Source organism: Xenopus laevis, chromosome 2S, assembly GCF_017654675.1.
Source record: "Xenopus laevis strain J_2021 chromosome 2S, Xenopus_laevis_v10.1, whole genome shotgun sequence".
In the NCBI taxonomy this organism is placed as follows: domain Eukaryota; kingdom Metazoa; phylum Chordata; class Amphibia; order Anura; family Pipidae; genus Xenopus; species Xenopus laevis.
In genome coordinates, this window is record NC_054374.1 from 11,352,523 (window position 1) to 11,377,085 (window position 24,563).

Here is a 24,563-nt window from a genome sequence, read left to right on the forward strand (position 1 = left end):
ATACATTAGAAAAAAAAAAAAGATAGTACCTTCTAAACAGGAAACATTTTTATTTTTCTATAAGATCAATATATTGCTATTCCTCTGCCTTCTGTGAGTGGTGTTCGTTTGGACACAGGGATCCAGACTCTACAGCTATCCAAGACCTAGAATGACATCTGAAAACAGATCTGGCAATAACGCCATAGTCTCTTACTGGGTAAACCAGCTGAATAGTTGATCTGGCTTCTAGTCATGGTCAATACCATTTTAGACATGGTGGATATTATGAAATTGCAACAACATTTTCTTGAGCCACCCAAATGTGTGGGGAGTACAACTGTTTTTAATTACATTATTCCTGTTTGAACAAATCCTCTTCAAACAATCTTTAAAAAGTAAGTATTGTTAGATTTAGAATATTAATTCTTACCCTTTACAGATAAATTATAATTTTCTATTAAATATTTTTTTTCATTATACTACAGTAGCTGCAGGATATCAGTTGGTACAAACAACACACGTAATACATATAAAATAAGGTGATAAACTCCTTACCCTTATTGCCTTCAAATCCCAAGCTAAACAACTCCTTTTAACCATTATTGGAAATAATTTGACATAACTCTTTGTGTTTTCTTATTGTCAGAGATTCTGAGCATCAAGCAGTCTCACCATATTAAAGCAAATTTGTTCTACAGGCCCCTAGTAAGTCCACTTACTATTCTAATTTATCCTGAAAAGAATTGTCTAACAAGACATACAAACTCCTTCATACAATGCTTTGAATTAATACCTGTTGCTCAAGGCAAACATGTCTAGCTTTCCCAGTTTTAGAGCAGTCCTTATTACATTTTGGACAAATATATAACTATTAATGAGTGATACAGTATGTACAATAACTTTTTCTGCCGGGTATTTAATCCTCTAGCTGAGTGAATTTAATCGCTTGTTTTCCAGGAATACAGTTCCAGTTCCAATCCTCTGGGAGCTGAGAAACCGTTGCAAACAAAGCAAATATTTTATACACATACATAAATTAATGTAAGTTTCAAAAAACAAAACCTCTTCCCTGAAGATGCTAACAAACTCTTAAACTTTAAAGTACATGACTGAGCTTCAGTTTTGAACAAATTCTACCAAATAATACAAAAAAATAATAATAATAAAGTTTTGCAACACGTCCAAAGAAGTCTGCTGGTTCAGCAAGTGTGAAATTCCAGTTTAAATACAAGTTACTCTAATTTCACAGTTAAATTGAAGCCTTGTCACAATGCCCCACCGAATAACTTTCATATTTGCATATATTCAAGGTCATTACTGAAGGTGATAAAATGAGGTTAGACACCTTCATTTAGCAAGAGGAAAGAAAAATAATGTTATATTAAATAGTGATATTCAACATTTATAAGTATAGTTTTCATGACTGCATCAATTTCAATGGAATATAGTGTGTTTCCATGAACAAAAACCCCATCTATCCATATTAATAGCTGAAATTAAGTCTTTAATGTAATGTTTTCACATTCTGCTCTGGAATTGCAGAGTTCATATAAAACCACACTTGTTTTAAATCATATGTAAGAGGAAAATCTTACTTTCTGTACAACCCTTGAGAAAGTAGAGTTTAGATGAACTATTCATAATTTAAATAACAAGTTACATAGAAGAGCTGAAGATGGACGTTGAGTAAAATAGTTTTGTTCGTACAAGGTTAAAATTTCCTACATGCATCTTGCAGATTATGCAGATTAGGCATAACATTTAGGGGCCGATTCACTAACTTCGAGTGAAGGATTCGAAGTAAAAAAACTTCAAAGTTTTTTTTGGGCTACTTCGACCATCGAATGGGCTACTTCGACGTTCGACTACGACTTAGAATCGAAGGATTCGTAGTAAAAATCGTTCGACTATTCGACCATTCAATAGTTGAAGTACTGTCTCTTTAAAAAAAACTTCTACCCCCTAGTTCGCCATCTAAAAGCTACCGAAGTCAATGTTAGCCTATGGGGAAGGTCCCCATAGGCTTGCCTAACTTATTTTGATTGAAGTCGAAGGGTTTCAATTCCCAGTCGAATATTGAGGGTCGATATTCGACCCTTAGTGAATCAGCTCCTTACTGTGGAGATTGGCTATATTGATCTTGTTAATAGGGATTATGGTTGCCATAGAGGCTAAACCCCTTATTTTGCCCCTGGTCCACTGATCAAATCACATTAGGAACTTGTGAAGGCTCACCAGGTGAGGAATGCCGGTTAGTGGGATCCTTGCTTAAAATGATTTTACAGCTATCGTGATCAATATCTGGTTATGCTTTATTGAGAAGGCTATTGTGTTGGCCTCATACATAAAATTAAGACTGTCTTAGGTGGTAATAGTATGGTTTATGTTGGTGCCAAAAAATCTATATAGGTACTACTACAAAACTAATTAGTGATTCATAATCAAATATTATTAAAGTTAATCATGGGGAATATACTCACAATTCACCCCAGTCCTAGGGTGTAAGTCCAAGTCAACATTTCAAAAAAGAAAAATGTGAATGTCCTCCAAAATAATGAATCAATCAATTAAAAAATTAAAAATTTATTAGGACATCAGAGCAAGACCTAACGCGTTTCGTGCCTGCTGGGGCACTTACTCATAGGTATGAGTAAGTGCCCCAGCAGGCATGAAACGCGTTAGGTCTTGCTCTGATGTCTTAGGTGGTAGGCAATATTGTCCCTTTTAGGGACATCCTGTTCTATCTTGTACATGCTTGGTCCATATGTTGCTGATTAATTTGTCTAACCCACCTCACAATAACCTCACATATTTCAGGGCTGAATTATTTTAACATGTAATTTATGTATATTAAGAAATTTATGAATATTTTACTGCAAAACGTATAATGTGTAACAAAATCAACATTTTAATATTAATATTTTAATTATAATGCCTAAAAATGTATTCAAATGTACATTTTTAAAGGAATTCTCCCAATATAAAGAGTAAAATTACCTTAAAGGAGAACTAAACCCTTGACCCCCTTCCACCTCTCTCCACTGCTTGCTTCCCTGCCCCCCTCCAAGTTCCTGCCCGCAGTATTTATTCTTTTTAGAAGTCTCTCTTCTGCTGACCTGCTATAAATTTGTTGCACAACGGAGTTCAAATGGGTCATCTTCTGTCTGTGTTCTCATCTTCTTCTGACAATTGGCAATACGGATCTTGTAGGAGCATTCACAATAGAAGCTGATTCAGGACATAGATTTAACTGTGCATGTTCCTCCATGCTCCATGTCGCCACAGAAGAGGATGAGAACACAGACAGAAGATGGCACCTTTGAACTCCACTGTGCAAAAAATTTATAGCAGGTCAGCAGAAGAGAGACTTATAAAAAGAATAAATACTGCGGGCAGGAGCTTGGAGGGGTCAGTGAAGCAAGCAGTGGAGAGAGGTGGACGGGGGTCAAGGGTTTAGTTCTCCTTTAAGGCCATGTCACTCTTTAGTCAGTTACTTTTTTGTACTCTTTTTTTCAGCAAAATGGAGAGTTCTAAAAAGAATAAATACTGTGGGCAGGGGGTTTGGAGTAGGGACAGTGAAGCAAGTAGTGTGGGGGGGTTTATTTCTCCTTTAAAATATTTACCAATGAGGCTTTTGCACTGAAAAATTATAACATTTCAAAAAAACTGTCTTAAAAACTGCATCAGCAGGATAGGAACCGAGTCTACACAATATCGTTACCAATCGTTCAGTATTACTAGGCAAGCTGGGAGAAACTTGACAGTGAACAGTTGCATTTATTTTTATACATTCTTACTTATCAGCTCATCATTAACTCACATCAGAAATTCTGTCTGTTGAACTCAACTAGATAGCTAGGAAAGTTTACCTTTTCTTTAAAGTTTTGTGAATATCTTTGCATAAACAGAATCTAGCTGCCTAGAGCATTTGATGAATAACTTCATGCTTAAGTATATTTGTACATCCACCGTGCATAGGGACGGCAACTGTAAAGGGAGGCATATTACAGTATGAACCATTCTCATAAACCAAATAACAATCTAGTGCTAGCACACCAAGCCCACATTTGCTGCTGTAAAGTGCCAGAGGCCACCGCATTAACAAGATGTGGAGTATTTTAAATGACAGATGTCCCTATTAAAAGATGTTGCAATGTCAGATGTAATGCTCAAGGCAAAGGAGGCATCATGGACATTCACAGATAATGCAGTAACCAAATAGCACAGTTTGTACACAAAAGAGTGGTGAAGAAGACGTGGGTTCATTCAGTGATGAGCAGAAACAGCAGACGCAGAGGGATAGTTTGTTAAAGAAGCATTATAATCTTTCCTGTGCAACATAAACAGATTTATTGCTACTGAATGATACGGAAGACTGAGCAGGGGATTGTCTGTATTGGTTTTCTTTTCCAGAGACTAAACAGAAGTGTGCTACCTTTTTTTTTCACAGTGCTGAAAAAAGGCATTATATATATATATATATATATATATATATATATATAATGCCTTTTTTCAGCACTGTGAAAAAAAAAGGTATATATATAAGCAAGAAGGAAAAACCACACCAACAGGTTTTTCCTTCTTGCTTATGACTATTGACACATGTAACCAGCACACAGGCTTTGCTTTTTTCGGTTATCCGTGTGCACTGTGCTCAAATTTGCTATATATATATATATACATAAAATGTATTATATTTATATGTATATATTGTATACTATATATATTCCCAGCTATCACGGTATCTCCATACTATCAAAATGTATGTCATGATTATATAATTCAGCAAGCTAACCCATAATTGCTGGAATCTTGTTTTAAAAGTAAGAAGCAAAACGTCACTATCATCTGATCTTTCAATTGAATTTACTCTATTCATTAAAAAAAGTTAATGTTGACTTGAGAAATGAGCAGCGAGTTGATAAGTGGAAAATCAATGATCTGCAGACAAGAGATAAATACCAATAATTGGCTTAGGAGTTCTATCCATAATGGTTGGCAACTCTATAGGCAATCTTCAGTTGTGTTGAAGTTTACACAAATCTAGTTTTCACTTTCCTTGAGTAAATGTGCCCCTTGGGCTGCACTTTCCAGCAGTGATGGGCGAACATGGGGCGTTTCGCTTCGCCGAAAAATTCACAAATTTCCTCCAAAATGGAGAAAAGTTTGCGCCTGGTGAATAAATTTGCCCATCACTACTACCCAGGCCTTTGTACCCAAATGTTTCCTTTGCTGTCAAAATGACAGCTTAACATTGTTAAACAACATACTCCAAATATAAAAAGAAAATATTACATTTTAAATATTTGTCATGTAATTGAATTTGCTTCCTGAATTATAATGGCTTCATAGTGGCAAAATATAATTTATGTAAGGAGTTTCTTCTTTTCAAAGCATCTTGTTGCTCCCTGGTATCCTGTTCATTCTACTGATTTGCACTTCGTAAACTTATGAAGTTGTGTATTGTGATCCAATTGAAGCAATTCTCTCCTTACAGTTGTAAATTTTATTTGAAATGCTCATGAGCAGTGTTTCAAACCTCCAACATGCTGAACAACAGGCTGAAGGCAAGATAAAGGTACAGTATAGCTCAAGATTTGTATCAGGGTGTCAGAGGTTGTTCTGGAAACTCTTCCTGAACTGTTCATTTGTAGGTGTCTTGCATTGGTTGAAGGCCAAGAAGACCCATAAGATGCCAAAATAAAATATACTATTTCTGTATCAAGGAAAATGATTTAGCCATGAAACACTTTCTCCTGGGTTATCTTTAAATCCTTTGCGTTGTCTAGGGTAGCCCTAACTAAAATTGCATCTACCATCACACTCTCCTTATGCTTTTAATTTTCTTTATGCATTCCCAACAAATATGTTAGAGGGATCCTGTCATCGGAAAAACAAAACACATCAGTTAATAGTGCTACTCCAGCAGAATTCTGCACTGAAATCCATTTCTCATAAGAGCAAACAGATTTTTTTATATTTAATTTTGAAATCTGACATGGGGCTAGACATTTTGTCAATTTCCCAGCTGCCCCTGGTCATGTGACTTGTGCCTGCACTTTAGGAGAGAAATGCTTTCTGGCAGGCTGCTGTTTTTCCTTCTCAATGTAACTGAAATGTCTCAGTGGGACATGGGTTTTTACTATTGAGTGCTGTTAGATCTACCAGGCAGCTGTTATCTTGTGTTAGGGAGCTGTTATCTGGTTACCTTCCCATTGTTCTTTTGTTTGGCTGCTGGGGGAAAAAGGGAGGGGGGTGATATCACTCCAACTTACAGTAGAGCAGTAAAGAGTGATTGAAGTTTATCAGAGCTCAATCTCTTTAATCACTCTTTACTGCTGTACTGCAAGTTGGTGTGATATCACCCCCCCCTCCCTTCCCCCCCAGCAGCCAAACAATAGAACAATGGAAAGGTAACCAGATAGCAGCTCCCTAACACAAGATAACAGCTGCCTGGTAAATCTAAGAACAACACTCAATAGTAAAATCCCATGTCTCCCTGAGACACATTCAGTTACATTGAGAAGGAAAAACAACAGTCTGCCAGAAAGCATTTCTCTCCTAAAGTGCAGGCACAAGTCACATGACTTGGGGCAGCTGGGAAATTGACAAAATGTCTATCCCCATGTCAGATTTCAAAATTGGATATAAAAAAATCTGTTTGCTCTTTTGAGAAATGTATTTCAGTGCAGAATTCTGCTGGAGCAGCACTTTTAACTGATTAATTTTGAAAAAAAAAAATTTCTCCCATGACAGTATCCCGTTAAACAGAAAGGATGAACTCCTAGGGGCAGATTTACTAAGGGTCGAAGTGAATTTGTGAAGAAAAAAAAACACTGAATTTCAAAGTAATTTTTTGGATACTTCGACCATCGAATAGGTTACTACGACTTCGACTTCGATTCAAAGTAAAAATACTTCGAATATTCGACCATTCGATAATCTAAGTACTGTCTCTTTAAAAAACTTTGACTTCTATACTTCCCCAAATTAAACCTGCCAAAGTGCTATGTTAGCCTATGGGGACCTGCTAGAGCATTTTTCTAAGTTTTTTGTAGTTAAAGTAAAATCGTTCAATCGATAGCTGAAATCCTTTGAATCGTGTATTCGAAGGATTTAATTGTTCGATTGAACGATTTTACTTCGACCGCAGGATAGCCAAATTCGATGAAAAAAACTTTGACTTCGATATTCGAAGTCGAAGTATTTAAATTCGATGGTCGAATTTCAAAGTATTTTAAACTTCGAAATTCGTCCCTGGATAAATCTGCCCCCTAGTGTTAATGTGCTGCACTGAAGTAGTTTTCCAATTGGATAGGATAGAGCAATCTCAGTGGTTAGAAAGGCAGGTTTTTGATTTTGGGGAATATCATCCTGAAATAAATTCCAAATAACTGATATATGGGAACATAAAACAACACTGTGAATGGAGGCCTGAGATAAGCAGTAATTCTGTTTAATAGGACGGCAGTGCTCAGTGGTCATCAGCAGATCAGATACCATCCAAAACCTTACTCCCCAAAGGAAAAGGCAAATTGTGTGCTATAAAAAAAACAATAAAAACAACAGTTAAAATATATTTTCAGATTAAGTTGTATTTAATTTGAGTAAAATACTTGGCTTGGCAAAAAGCCTTTGAAATGATTTTTTAAAATACTGTTTGCATTTTAAATGTAATAAACCAAATTGAACTTAAACTAGTCTATTAACAGAAGCATTGTTTTCCATGGCAACATTAAGCTTGCATTTCATTATCACAATGAATATAAAGGACCCATATTCAATTAAATTAAACATAAAGTGTGTATAAATATGTATTTTATCAAGATGTATTACTCAAATTTGTGCTACTAAATACTGGTGGCGCAGCATACATAAAAAACAATTTCATGTTTATTTGATGGGAATGCATTCATTGTAAGAACTATTTCATTTTCATTTTATGGGATTATATTCAAAGTAACGTAAGAAATGTATCATGTTTATTTTATGGGAATGGTTTTAATTGAAGAATATAGAACAGTGTGGTATGGTGTACTATTTTGCTTTTTTTTTTTATTAGTTTTTCACTTATCATAGGAGTAAGTAGCCAGAAATCAAAATATCGGGAGAGAGCTAAAATGCATAATTCATATAATTTTGTAAAAGCAAATTGTATAGGCCATTTAAACCAATTTAAGCAAAAATGGTTATTTAACATGTTCTTATCCTATCACACTCACTATAGACAGTTAGGGGCAGATTTATCAAGGTTCGAATTTCCAAGGGATACATACTTCGAAACTCGACCCTCGAATTGAAATACTTCGAATATCAAATTCGAAGTATTTTTCACCGAATTTGGCCATTGAATGATCAAAGTAAAATAGTTCGATCGAACGATTAAATGGTTCGAATCAAACGATTCGAATGATTTTAGCGTACAATAGAACGATTTTACTTCAATGTGTAAAGACTTAGAAAAATGGTCTAAAAGGTCCCCATAGACTAACATAGCACTTCGGCAGGTTTAATTTGGTGAAGTATTGAAGTCTAAGTTTTTTTAAAGAGACAGTACTTCGATTATCAAATGGTCGAATATTCGAATGATTTTACTTCGAATCAAATTTGAAGTCAAAGTCGTAGTAGCCTATTTGATGGTCAAAGTATCCAAAAAATTACTTCAAAATTCTAACTTTTTTAACTTCGAAAATTCACTCGAACCTTAATAAATCTTCCCCTTACTGTATATCAGGAGCCAGTTGACCTACCTGTATGTTTTTGGAGTGTGGAAGGAAACTAGTACCAAAGGAAACCCAGGCAGACATAAAGGGGATTAATTGCTAAAATTCTACTTAATCTCACTTTTAAAAATATAAAAAATTGACCAAACTCCCAATCCTGAATGCCCTTAATTTAACAATAATTATTCTCGATAAAATCGGTGCATCAAAAAGTTGCAACAAATTTGAGTATCAATTCGAATCCCTACTTTTTTGATTGTTGAGTTGTCGTCCAAAAAAATTTAATTATTCGGATTATCGAACTAGAACCAACGCAAACTGCAGGAAACGCTTGAGAATCCTGAAGGTAAAAAAGCATGTTTCAATTGTTAAAGGTACCATTGTCTATTGACCTCAATGGGTTTTAGCTGGAGTATTTTCAGATTTGGATTTTTAACAGTTTAGGAGCATAGTAAATCCAGTAAAATTTGATTCCCCCCCTCCCCCGCTTACATTTTTTTTATGGACCAGAAAAATCTGAGGCTTGATAAATAGGCCCCAGAGAGAACATACAAGTCAAATCTATCCAGCTGCCTATTATTAATGTAGTTAAGATGCTTATATGCTTCAATAACTGAAAGAGAAAAAAGTGTAGTATACTGTGTATAATACAAATAAGTCTGCTCTATTACATGGATATTAACTCAAATTCCATATTGATTTAACTGAGAATTCTATTTTGTGTAATCATTCCTAATGTTCTTGAAACCCTTTCGGAGCTTGAGAGTCTAGAAATGCATTAGAGTATTGATAAAGTCATATCTGAGCAGAGAATAGAATTACATTGTACATCAGATTGAGCCAATGCCCCTTCTGTAACAATGAATTGAGCCCTGAATGAAATGAGCTCAGACTTCTGCATTTTAAGCCATAGAAATCTCCCTCCACAGCTGCACATTTTAAATGGCAACAGATTCTAATGTCACTCTAAAGCCACAGTATAGATTCTTGCAGCGGGTCAGTTACCGGCGGGTACTCGAGTGTTGCCTATAAAAAAGCGGAATGAGGGTAGGATTTTCAGGTGTGGGTATAGATGCGGTTCTGCAGGTTGCGGGTCTCATCTAAATGCCTTATCTTACGTTATATTGTCTATATTTTAGTCCTTTTAAAATTTGTACAAAACTTATTTCTTTTGATGATGTCACTTCCAGTTTGCAGCAACATCTGTTTGATGGTGGTCAGCAGGTTTGCGGATAAGGAAGTTGTGGGTCCAGGTGGGTAAATTTGTGGTTTGCGGTTCGGGCAGCAGGTGGCGGGTCCGGGTCTTAGAAACTGGTTCCGCGCAGGACTCTACCATAGTATGCCTCCTGGCAGCATTGGTTTCCGTAGGAGAGACAACTAGGGGCAGATTTTGTTCTGTCGATTTCACAAGTACAAGTTTTGCATATTTATAAATTCATTAAAAATGTCCTTTATCTTTCTGACACTGATCCTTAGGGGCAGATTCACTAAGGGTCGAATTTCGAAGTAAAAAATACTTCGAAATTCGACCCTCGAATTGAAATCCTTCGACTTCGAATATCGAAGTCGAAGGATTTAGCGCTAAACGTTCGTTCGATCGATCGAAGGATTTTTCGTTCGATCGAACGATTAAATCCTTCGAATCGAACGATTCGAAGGATTTTAATCCAACGATCGAAGGAAAATCCTTCGATCAAAAAAAGTTTAGCAAGCCTATGGGGACCTTCCCCATAGGCTAACATTGACTTCGGTAGGTTTTATCTGCCGAAGTAGCGGGTCGAAGTTTTTTTTAAAGGGAAAGTACTTCGACTATCGAATGGTCGAATAGTCGAACGATTTTTCGTTCGAATCGTTCGAATCGAAGTCGAAGGTCGTAGTCAAAGGTCAAAGTAGCCCATTCGATGGTCGAAGTACCCAAAAAATACTTCGAAATTCGAAGTATTTTTCATTCGAATCCTTCACTCGAGCTTAGTGAATCGGCCCCTTAAAGTTTTGGTAAATGAGGAAAATATGACAAATCTTTCAAGATACCCATTTCGATATTTGATACATCTACACCAAAATAATTTTTCTGCCAGTGCCAGGACAAGCTCTGTTGATGCCAGGCCATCCCCCCCCCCCAACACCAGTCGCTCACATCCCTCCACTCACTGTTGCAAACATTCTTCCCATTGGATGCTTGTTCAGATCCCTGCTGGTCAATACAGTAGCTCACGACCTCCACCCCTTTGTGACTTAAGCATCTATCTCTGTTGTTTATCCCTAGTTCCAGATCTGTTTCCTGCATTGTAAGGTGGCCATAGACACACAGATCCGATCGTACAAATCAAGGATTCGTACAATTTTCGGATCGTGTGTGGAGTGTGCCAACATCTTTCGTCCGGCGGAGATCGGTAGCTTGGTCGATCGGACTTGTTTGATTTTGACCCGACCGATCCCACCGGAGCCCATGGCACATCGTAATCTGATCATTCGACCATACGGCCGAACAATCAGATTACCCCCGATATAGCCATGCTTGTTAATGGCATTTCGGGGAAAGATCCACTCGTTTAGCAACATCGCCAAACGAGCAGGTCTTTGCATCTATGGCCACCTTTAGTCCTAGGACACAGTAGTAGGACATAGTGATGAGCAAAAATAACTGTTGTTTCTTTGCCAAAAAATACTCAAAGCCACATAAAAATTTCCAAAATGTAATTTCCAAATGTAATGAAGTGAATGGATGTTATTTTCACTCTGTTTATTCTCACACCAAATGATTTTATCGTACTGTATATACAGGAAAGCAAATGTATTTCAAGGTATTTCAGGAATGAATAGTTTCTTTTCTAGAAGTAAGTAACCAGTGTGTGTTTTTCTAGATAAGAATCAACAGCACCAAGGAAAAAAAAAAGAAGTCTATGTTATCTTCCCAAGATCAAAGCCTTTGCACATGTGGGGGACACAGATAAAATTGGCAATTAATCTTTATCTCTGACTTGTAAGTATGTCAATATATGCTTGCTAGCCGCAAGCAAAGTGGTTATATGTAAATAAGTGTCACACATGGAACTGTTTCTTAATATTTTAGTAGATATTGATTTTTATGTTTAATTTTTATAGTGTAGTTTGTTGTAGTTAAACACACACAGGTCACAACCTGACCAATGCTATCATGACCCCGCCTAATTGGGCACCAGAGAAATGTCATACGGTGGCACATGCACTTCTGTCAAATGACCCAAATAATTAGTCAGATTTAACTACAAAACAGAGAACATGTATATCTGCTTAAAGAAAGGCTAACAGGCACTGCTAACACATTAAATGTCCTTAGAGCTGAAATTAATTGAAAGAAAAAAAAGAGTTTCGATGGTGAGATATCAAATACCAATAATAATAGACATACTTTGATCTATTTTGAGGGATTTTGTTTTGGCTATACTAATTCTAGTGATGGGCGAATCTATTCACCAGACGCAAATTCACTGCAAAGTTTCCCAGCGAATAAATTTGCAGATTTGCAGTAAAAGTCCAGCGAAAATTCTGACACTGGTAGCAATTCTGATGGTGGCGACAATTAAACAGATGCCCATTGACATCAATTTGACACTGATGTCAAAATTTGCATTTTGCAATTTTTTCGCCATTTTGCGAATTTTCATGGGAAAATCGAGAATTTTTCAAGGAATACAAATGGGACAAATTAGCCCAACACTAACTAATACCCATAAAGTGATTTTCTTGGTAGATACTATTGTTTGTTGTTTACCAGTGCAGACCTTTAATGTAGTTAAATGACCACATGAAGAAGGCAAATGCCCGTACAACATCATCGTATCCTCCTGAGTAAATTTCTACAACTATTTACATAACCAAAATCAAGGCTTTTGTTGGAACTTGGTAGTTCTTAATTGTTTATGTATGTGAAGGTGTACATGCTGAAATTCAATACCAGCTAAAGAATGTTTATACGGTATTCTCTCCATGATTGTATGGGTTTCCACTCACACAAAACCATGCAGGCAGATTAACTGACTCTTACCTACTCACGTGTGGTTCACCAGCAGTGATAGGGACCTTAGTCTAGATTGTAAGATTCAGTGGGGCTTCATTACTTGATATGAATGATGTATCATCTCTGTAAAGCTCTGTGGAAATGTGTCAGTGCTATATAAATATCATGAAATAAAATAATAATGTCTAGTATTCTCCTGAATGCAGCAGAATTGGTTGATTCTGGTTAAATAACAACTATACCATAAAGAAGCTCAAACAACATGCTAGTGCATCAAGTCTTTTGGTTAAATCATCCATTTTTACAGAAAAAAATTACGTTAGTACAAATTTTAAAAAAAAATGATTTTTTTTTCGGATTTGACGCTCAAAAAACACAAAAGGGCACATTTACTTAGGGTCGAATATCGAGGGTTAATTAACCCTCGATATTCGACTGTCGAAGTTAAATCCTTCGACATTGAATATCGAAATGGAAGGTTTTATTGCAATTCGTTTGATCGAAGGAAAAATCGTTTGATCGAAGGATTAAATCCTTTGAATCGAACGATTCGAAGGATTTTAATCCATCGATCGAACGATTTTCCTTAGACCAAAAATTTGTTAGAAAGCCTACGGGGACCTTAGTTTTTGTAGGTTTTACTTGGCGAAGAAGGGGGTCGAAGTTTTTTTTAAAGAGACAGTACTTCGACTATCGAATGGTCGAATAGTCGAACGATTTTTAGTTTGAATCGTTCTATTCAAAGTCAAAGTCGAAGGTTGAAGTAGCCAATTTGATGGTTGAAGTAGCCTAAAAAATCATTTGATATTCAAAGTTTTTTTTATTCTATTCCTTCACTCGAGCTAAGTAAATGTGCCCCAAAATCTTCGGATTATTGAACAAAATCTAACGCAGATCAGAATATCAACAAGACATCTGCCATTGACTTTGACATGATTTTGGCAGGTCTGAGTTGGAGTACTTTTTTATTCTGACTTTTAACATCATCAGAGTTTAATAAATCTCAAGAAATCCATTTTTTTTCAATTCAATTCAAATGTTTTTGCCCTTTAAAATTTCGACCAGATTAGACTTTAATAAATAACCCCCATATTATATGTGCTCCAAACCAAAAGTGTTTTTAAGGATGATTGCAAATTTTCAAATCAAGAACCACTCAGACATATATAGTGCATAAATAAACCTTTCCCCTGATTTTTATATACATTACATTTCATAAGGATGTTTCATAGTTGAAATTAGTGGAGTTGAAAAGGAAAAGGAAAAGGGAGACAGGTGTCTTACCTAAAGAGATAGATATAATGTATTCCATCATGATGCTCTTCAGGTAAATTAAGTGCTTGTTCCAATAATAAGCTGTCCATTACAATCAGAGATACAACTGTGTATACGAGTTTCACAGAACTCCTTAAGTGCTTCTGCAGAATCAGTAATAACTTTGCCAGGATCGCTGTTGGTGGTCCGTTTGGTCATGCTCCCCCCCCTCTACAAATGTGTTCTGTGCCGTAATTATGATTTAATCCACTATACATAATTACACGGAACATAATTGGTGGAAACGTTCACATGTGAGAGGGCCAGCAAAAGAGGACACTGCTAACGGCTTTTTATGTTCATCAAAGGCTGAAGTGGTGTTTTGAACATTATGGTATCAGTTTAATGGGCTGCCATGTTTGGAGAAGAGTAATTGCCTTATTGAGTGTTCCACCTCTCAAATCATTTAATTGAAGCTTACTGTGTGGTTCTGTGAATGCCTGCTACAATAACAAATGATATATTTTAGTAATTATATCAACTAAAATGATCTTCCTTCAATTTGGAACTCTCCAATTGTTTGTTATTTTACTTTTATTATTTTGATTATTAACAAAGAAAGTGCACAAATACTGTGCTATATCATCACCCTTTCACTGTGTCATTCTAAATGTAAAGTAAGGAAGGACACATTAGTTCTGTGAATCATCTGCAGGGCAATTTGATTACGGTGGAAGGCAGGGTGTAGAATGCAAAAAAAAAAAAATAATAAAAGTGAGGATTGTAACCTTTATACAGTATGTCACTAGTGATGGACGAATTCGCGCGAATTTCGTGAAATGGCGAAAAATTCGCGAAACGGCACCGGCGTCTTGTTTTTGACGCCGACGTCCGTTTTTTTTCGACGCCGGCTAATTTTTTTTTGAAGCCAGCAAATTGTTTCGGGCGAATTTTCGCGGGCGTTTCGTGAATTTATTCGCTGGCGGCGAATCTCGCATATTCGCCTCAAATTCGTGCCTGGCGAATAAATTCGCCCATCACTATATGTCACTGATACCTGTTGAGTTCAATGCTCAAAGCCACATATTTAAATTTGCCTCTAACTTGTGAGTCTGAGTAACATGCAAGCTTGGGGACAGGTAGGAATTTGACAGCAGTGTCGGACTGGGGGGCCCATAGCCCACCAGGCCTGCAGCCTCAGAGACCCCCAGCATCCCCCAGGCCCCCCCAGCTGCAAACTCTTTTGTTCCGTTAATACTTCTTGCCGCGCACACAAACATGCGCTTGGTGTCCCGCTGGCCCAATCCAAACCTGTTTGACAGAAGACAATTATTGCTTCCCTGACCCTCCCTGCATGAATCCACTGCTGCTAAACAAAGTCAACTCTGTATTCATAGTGAGAACAAAGTAGAATGCCTGTGGAAGGTGTGAAAAACATTGTGAACTGTACCCATTTTGTGTACTGTTCTCCTTGGCCTGCACTCCTCTTAAAAACTCTTCTCCTGTTAGATTGTAAACTCTATTGAGTAGGACTCTGTGCTAAAATGTGTTGGAGATTCATAAATGTAGTATTCTATAACTGGCTGAACTGTAGTCTCATCAAGCTCACACAATAAAACTATTTATGGCAGGTACATCCGTCCATGCTCCCTGCAACTTCCTTACACAATTAACATGGGTAGAGACAGCTTTTTGTGTCATACTAAGAAACCTACAACCCCACTCCCCTCATGGTTGGGTTAGTAATAAATGTCCATATTTATTTCTCCATGTACAGTATGTGTAATCAATACATTTTTCTCTTAAAACAAGATCAAAGTGATCTAATGATATATCATTACCCTGTCACTGTGTCATTCTAAATGTAAAGTAAGGATGGACACATTAGTTCTGTGAATCATCTCCAGGGCAATTCGATTATGGTGCGGCAATTGTGATCAATGACATTTGTTTTGAATGTGATTTATACTAAACCTAGCATAATTATGGCCTGAAATGTATCAATTTTTATCATAACAAGTCTCACACTTGTCTAATAGAGTATGCTATCGACTGTAATTTAAAGGAGAACTAAACCATAATAATGAATATGGGTAAAAAATGTCACCATCTTGTCTGCAACACTCACATGCTCAGTGGGCTCTGAGCAGCTATAGAGAAGCTAAGCTTAGGGGTCGTCACTAATTATCCAGTAGAAAATGAGGTTACCCTGTAATATAAGCTGATGTTACAGAGCTCATTATTACATTTTGAAACTAATTGTGTTGGTTTTTGAGCTGATACATACCAATAATCGTAAATTATATACTAATAAACCTAATCTTGTGACATTTCTATTATATATATATATATATATACAGTATATTGTGAGTGGGTCCCTAAGCTCAGTAAGTGACAGCAGCACAGAGCATGTGCAGTGAATCAGCAAAAGAAGATGGGGAGCTACTGGGGCATCTTTGGAGACACAGATCTTTACTGCTAAAGGGTTGTGGTTGCCTTGGGCTGGTACAGAAGCACAAAACATAATGTACAACATTTCTAGCTACTTCTTTAGTTGAGCTTTAGTTCTCCTTTACAGGGCCACAATACACTTAAATTCTCTGCAGTTGAACACATACGAATGAGAGATCTAAGCTAAGATTCCTCTGTGCAGAAGTCTAAGAGATGACCATGGCAATGTAATTAATTTCAAGCTAATAACTTGACCATGCCCTTTATAATGTTTCAACCCTCCAGATCCTGAAACCAGGCTAGCTTTAATCCATATATTCAATACTGGTCAGTGGTGCTCTTACAGTAGACAAATTAACAAATGGAGCTTTCATCTGGGTCAGGAACTGAGTGGGTTAATGGCAATGAGGCTTAATATGAGGTTTTGAGAGGTTAGAGTTCAGGGAGATGGGGGCTTGAACAATTAACTGAAAGAAAATAGGAGCACATTAGTCTAAGAATGAATATTAGTTTGATAGCGCCCACATTTTACTCATAGCCATGATAGTCATGATTCAGTCAACGATAACTTGAATGAGCCACTAACAATTCTTCATTTGGAACTGGACTGAAAATGATTGAAGGCACATTCTCTTAGTATTTGTCAGATCTGACAAGAAACATCTGACTTTCATTTTCCAAACTAATTAATATTTCCAAACGAATAAATATGTTGTGCGTATTATATTAGATAAGAACTGAATATCATTATGGAGATAATTGCCTTTAAAATTCAGCTGCACAGTAATTTCCAGTCAACCAGGAATATTTGAATCTCCCTGTTCCATTGGTCATTGGTTAAAGGAGAACTAACCCCCTAATAATAAAACCCCCTACCCTACATAGTCTCCCCTTCCTGCTTCCCTCCATAGGTGATTACCCCTGGAAGTGCCTCTAATTCATTACTCATGTATAGGTGCAGAATAAGCGCAGAGGAGCTCATGGACACATCTTCCGGCTCTTTAGTATGAGCTATCTGAACCATTGAAGGTCTACCCATTTTCCCATGACCCCCCAATCATTCCAACTCCACCAAAGAGTCCCTTCCAGGCTGAGGAGGTCTCCTATCAACCTGTTTAAGCAAGAATTCTGCCTAACCATACTAAAAGAAAATGCGCCTGATGCACATTTAGCTCAATATGTCTGAGCTTTATCAAAAGCTTGCTAAAGTAATGTGCCAACAGTTTGGTCATTTTACTGTTCTGGAAGTTGTACATCATAGCACCCAACTCTTGAGTAAAAAAGGCAGGGCTTTAAAGGGGACCCGTCACCTATACATAAAAAGCTGTATAATGAAAGTCCTTTGCAAATTAAACATGGAGCCCAAACTCTTTTTTTTACATTAAAAATCCATACCTGTTATAAAGGTGTTTAAATATCTGAGCTGTCAATCAAATTTTACCTGCCCCTCCTCTATGCCTGAGGCATAGAGGTGGGGCAGTCAATTACTTTCACTTTCTATTCAGCAATTCCTGCATGTCACTGCTCTTGTCACATCCCCCCTTCCCTTCTTACACTCTATAATTGTGTAAGGGACTGCGCATGGGCATTAAGTCCCCTATTCTGGCGCATACACAAGATTTTGGTGTGATACACAATTTATCTTAATAAAAGATTGCCACAAAATGGCTCCTGCCTGCTTGCTGTGATTGTGTTATTCCAAGACTGAAGGAAACAAACTGTAAATAATAAATATAATGAAAGTAACGTTTATTTTGCTCAACTAACATAATAGAAAACACTATGGAATTATTTCTTAAGGTGACAGGTCCCCTTTAAAACACGTGTGACCTACCCTGCCATTCCCAGTTATGCAGAGACATGCCCCATTTATTTGAAAGTTTCTGTCTGTGCTGGAATTAGCCCGAAATAGTCAGACTATTTCAGAGTTTTTGGGCAAAAATGTGAAAAATTCTGGCTTTTTCAGGAAAAAGCCCCAAAAAATTGTAAAATTGCTTTTTTTCAATAATAAATAAGGTTACATCATGGATTCTAGTTTGGTAAGATTTCTATATTTAAAAAAATCTGAAAAATCAGATTTTGATCAATAACCCCCAAAATTTACAAATAAACTTTTTAGGTAATAAAATGTCCTACCGATCTACTAAAACAGTAGCTTGTACTTGATTCCAACTATAATATTTAATGTTTACATGATTTGTTTGGTAAACTTAAGGCATGAAGCGCCAAATTATGGAAAATCCCAGTCCTAAAATATAATTAATCCTTATTAGATAAACAACAATCCTATTGATTTTATTTAATGCTCAAATTCATTTTAAGAAGACGATGTCTGGAGATTCATGTTATGGAAAGATCTGTTATCTGGAAAACCCCAAGTACTCAACATTCTAGATAATATGTCCCATACCTGTATGAGTTCCCAATAAATTATATTTTATATCATTCAACAGAACAGAGTCTAACTTTTCTCTTTTTCTACATCTTAATACAGAATAAAAAAAAGTATAGCTACTGTATGTACACATAGGGGAAGGTGACCTAGCTATTTGGAAACATAAATTGATAGATCCGTCTTATCCTCCATGTTGTTAGTCAATACTTTATCATTTAATACTGTCTGTCACAGTGTGAGTTATAACTACATTTGTTCCTAGCGCTGTAGACATAACAATAGCATGCATACAATATCACGCCTCAATTTATAGTTGTGCTTTATGATAGAAAGTCATTTCTGAGTGATTTGATTTCCAAAGAGACTTTCAATTTATGCTAAGAAGAATCATTTACCTAAAATTGTTTAGGCCGGCTTTCTGATTTCACAGCTAAGGTTATAACTCACACAAGTTACCGCAATAATCTGCTGTACCGAGAAATAAGAATATGATTTCTCCAGAAATGTAGTTCTGAATTAATGGGAGCAATTCCATAGAAGTCACACATGCATGAGAACGGCTTATTAATATAACAATTCCCGATAAAGACTTAGCATGTTACAGCAGTTTAGTCAAGTCATTAGGAAAGATAAACAGAATGATATAACAGTCACTTCTAAAGGTCCACAGAGAAGCAGCAATTTCTGTAACCTAATGTAAAACAAATGAATAAAGCTGTTTATTGCTAAGTTTTTTTTTTTTATGCTTTCCCGCATTATTTATGAAGTAACGTTCTGTATTTATAAATGGGCTCCATCTTAAAGGGACGCTACATTTTTTTGTAGAATGTGTAGTAGCTAACTACTGGAGAAAGATATATGCTGATATTTATAGAATCTAGTGATGGGCGAATTTGCGCCATTTCACTTCGCGTGAAAATTCGCGAATTTTGTGCGAAATTCGCGAAATGGTGAAAAATTCACAAAACAGCGCCGGCGTCTAGTTTTTTACGCCAGCGCCCGTTTTTTAAATTTTTTCGGGCAAATTTTCGCGGGCGTTTTGCGAATTTATTAGCCGGCGGCGAATCGCGCAAATTTGCAGCAAATTCGCGCCTGGCGAATAAATTCCCTCATCACTAATAGAATCTCTCTGTATAGACTATGAAATAGTGAACTAGAACAACAACACACCCTCAACTGCTAGACAATGGGCCTTATTATCACTGAATTTATTACAGATTCTTCAGCTTACCAATTAAGTCCTTTTCCGCATCCAAATTGGTAAATCAAAAGTAGATGCATCACCATCTGTATATGTGAACCAAGCCTCCCCGTCATCCAACTGGAAAGGAGGATGAAATCACTGATGATTTGTTAAGCATGACAGTGAAACAGGTTGTGATGGCTTCAATAACCTCCGCTGGTTAAGTGGAGCTGGGGTTGCCATTTGTCCTGTTAACAGCCGTTTTTTGGAACAACTGTATGGGTGAAAATTGCCTGTCCAGGTTTCCAAATTAGGAAATCCAAAAAGGACTTTAAAGTGAACGGCGCGGTCATAACCCTGCCCCCTGACATCACAGACCAATCCAAAACATCACCCTCTCAGCCTGACATAATCCGCCTCACCCCCTGCCCAGATTTTCTCTTGTAAAAGGTGTCAGCCCTAAGTGGAGCACCTTGAAAAACTTCATATTGCATGAGAAAAACACATGTCTTTTTTTAAGAGGATCTATGGTGGACATTACAAGCTGCAATCTAATATGAGCACTTCATTCCAGAAACTATGGTATGCACTACTCAGTGATCCCCAACCAGTAGCTCGCGAGCAACATGTTGCTCACCAACCCCTTGGATGTTGCTCCCAGTGGCCTCAAAGCAGGTGCTTATTTTTGAATTACTGGTTTGGAGGCAAGTTTTGGTTGTATAAAAACCAAGTGTACTGTCAAACAGAGCCTCCTGTAGACTGACTGTCCACATAGGGGCTAACAAATAGCCAATCACAGCCCTTATTTAGCACCCCAAGGAAGTTTTTGCATGCCTTTGTTGCTCCCCAACTTTTTTTATTTTTGAATGTGGCTCACGGGTAAAAAAGGTTGGGGACCCCTGACTACTGTATGGACACTTTTGTTTGTTTTGGGTTAGAGAAGAGATTTTTCTGTGTTTTTTCCCCCTGAGGGTTTAGTGTGTGAATAAGCACTTTTATTGATTTTTTTTCATTGCTTTTCCATATGTCTCTGTGTTTATCCATACACAAGCATTTGCACACAACTTTACATTAATTAACTCAGGATGATGAAATAGTAGCTCCAGCAAGGTTAAAACTGCAAGCTGAGTAAGTAATAACATCATTGAAGCTTAGCGAAGTAAGCAAAAGTAATGTGTATATTTAGCTCTGCATTTTCCATTTTCTAAATCTATGGGGAATTTTAAAATACTGTACATCGGAGTTCCCTTTAAAAAAAAAAAATATATACAAACTTAACCTTATGGTGTAATCTAACAATTAAATCTCCAAAAATCATGCAATAATTGTAAAATAGCTTGTGATTTGTTTTTGTGTGTTTGCTCCTAAGGGCATCGAATGCAACAAAACATTCTGCTAAAAAAAGTCAATAATTTTGGGGAAAAACATGAATTAGGTCTTAACAAGCAGTTTGCACAATTACGCAATTCTCTGTGCAGCAGATGTCTTACATTATCTATCAAAAAACATTACACTGTGCCATTTGTATTCCTTTTCTGTTTTGTGAAGTTTCTTTCTGTTAACAACTTTTATTGCATTCTTTCAATCTTGTTACCAAAAAAACTAGACATTTCTGATAGATTCCATTATATGCAAAATATTGTTGACAATTATGAGAACTTCACATTATGGGGCAAATTCACTAAGATTCGTAGATGCACCAGGCGTAACTTCGCGCACTTCGCCAGGCGTAGTTTCGCCAGCGCTCTGCAAATTCACTAAAATCCGAAGTTGCACTCAGGGGTAGCGTAATGTTGCTCTAGCGTTGATTCGCTAAGCGAATCGAAGTTACGCTAGCGATGGTTAATTTGCATACGGCACCAAATTCGAATTTCAATGGAGGAATACGTACAATCACTACAAATGCCTGGGAAACCTTCAAAACATCAAATAAATTTGTTTTGTGTCCTACACATGTGCCCACTGTATAGTTAAGTTGCCATGAGTTAGGAAATGTAGGGGGGAAGAAGGGGACCCCCAAAAAAAATTTCGATCTTTTTCAGCCTATCACCCATAATATAGTTTTTTGGACTTAGAAAAAATTTGAACTTTTTTTGAAGCAATCCCTATCTACTCTATTGCGCTTCGCCTGGTCTGAGGTTGGCGAAGGAAGTCTAGCGTAAAAGGTAGCGTTCAATGCAATGTGCGCATTAGTGAATTTGCGTAGTTATGTCCGTTGCGAAAATTCGCCAGGCGTAATGGTGCGAAGTAACACTAGAGTATTTACGCCAGTGCTCGTTAGTGAATTTGCGAAGTAACAAAAATGACCAACGCTAGCGAATTGACGCTAACGTTGGGCGCTTCGGCGCTTAGTGAATTTGCCCCTAAGTTTATTGTTACAGCAGAAATACATTCTGTATCTTGAAGGGATGTGGGTAGCAATGAGCGAAAATCTTTTGCAAGTGTCACAGTGAAAATGACGCCCATAGACTCCAATGGGTGAAAAAATAATCGTGCATAAAAAAAATTTGGCACCCCACCCCTCGTGTCAAAAAAAAAATTGTCGCCAATAGACTTAAATGCATTTCTATCAATTGTTGCTATTTTGTAAAATTTTGGCAAAGCAAACAGGTCAAGGTCAAGGGTGGAAATTAATGAATATATAAATATGGCTTTTTGCTATGTCCAACAGTTGCAAATTAGTGTGGGTGAAAAAATAAATATAACTATATAGACAAGATGAAATATGTATTTCTGTAAACAAATAATACAGGTATGGGGCATTTCATCCAGAATGCCAGGACCTCTGGGTTACTGGATAAGGGGTCTTTCCATAATCTGGATCTCCTTACTTGAAGTCTACTAAAAAATAACAAACTATGACATTAATTGAACACAATAGAATTGTTTTGTTGCCAATAAGGATTAATGCTATCTTAGGTAGGATCAAGTACAAAGTACTGTTTTAAAATTACAGAGAACAAGGAAATCATTTTTAAAAATTAGAATTATATGATTAAAATGGAGTCTATGGGAGATGAAATTCCCGTAACTTTAACATTTCTGGATAACGGGTTTCCAGATAATGAATCCCATACCTGTATACTAATCTGTCTTCACAACCCAAAAATATCCATCAAGATAATGTCCCCCACACAATATCATCACAATCCCTTGGGTAAGTCGTGTAGTCAGGTCTATACTGATCTGGCTTGTTCTCAGGTGGTTAAAATGAAAACTGTTACAAATACTGCACTTGAATCCAAAAGCACTTGAATCCAAAAGCACGTGCTTCTAACTGGATACATAAAACATCTGCTATTATTTAAAAGACCCTTTTTTTCATTAATTCAAGGGCATGAATATGTATACAGAATATATTGTTCTGCTGTATAGATATTACCTCTGCATTGCAGACTGAAGAGCTGTGCCAAGATTCTGTCAGCATGAATTAACAGAAAAGGTGGTCGTGTTAGTGCTGACTGAGAGGTTTTGCTTATGTTCTGCAAGGTGACTGCTACATAAATTGATTGGAGAGACAGCCCAAAAACAAAGGTTAAGAATTTCAATAAAGAATTTAAACTTGGGAATGGTTGTCAGGAACATGTTGTACTTTTCAGTAATCTTTTTTTTGTTTCTCTTTCTCTTTATAACAATATACTTCTGTAAATGGTAAAACGTTAAAATGTAATTTTGTCCAGAGTTTTCCACAAATATAATTGACAGCAGATAAAATCACTGGCCCATATACAAAACTTTTTCCATTAAACTCTCAGTTCAAACTTCAATAATATTATCTCAGATCTCTTACTTAGACTTGCTCTCATCTGATACTGAAGTTAGCTTTTAACAGATCATTTGGAACAAAGTTCATCCATTCAGAGTGTTTTATGGGCAGCCATAAAAATGCATCAGAATTGCTCAACCTTAGATTTGACTTGCTTATAGTGAATAGTTTCTTTAAAGGGGTCCTGTCATCGGAAAACATGTTTTTTTCAAAATGCATCAGTTAATAGTGCTAATCCAGCAGAATTCTGCACTGAAATCCATTTCACAAAAGAGCAAACAGATTTTTTTATATTCAATTTTGAAATCTGACATGGGGCTAGACATTTGGTCAATTTCCCAGCTGCCCCTGTTCATGTGACTTGTGCCTGCACTTTAGGAGAGAAATGCTTTCTGGCAGGCTGCTGTTTTTCCTTCTCAATGTAACTGAAGGTGTCTCAGTGAGACATGGGTTTTTACTATTGAGTGTTGTTCTTCGATCTACCAGGCAGCTGTTATCTTGTGTTAAGATGGCCATACATGGATAGATCCGCTCGTTTGGCGATGTCGCCAAACGAGCGGATCTCCCTCCGATATGCCCACCTTGAGGTGGGCAATATCGGGCAGATCCGATCGTGGGCCCTAGGGCCCAACGATCGGATCCTAGCATTCACAAAGGGGCGGTCGGATTGCGGGACCGCATCAACGAACAGATGCGCCCACGATCCGACGGGATTTTTAATCCCATCCGATCGAGATCTGGCCGACTTTCGGCCAGATCTCGATCGGGGAAGCCCGTCGGGGGCCCCCATACACGGGCCAATAAGCTGC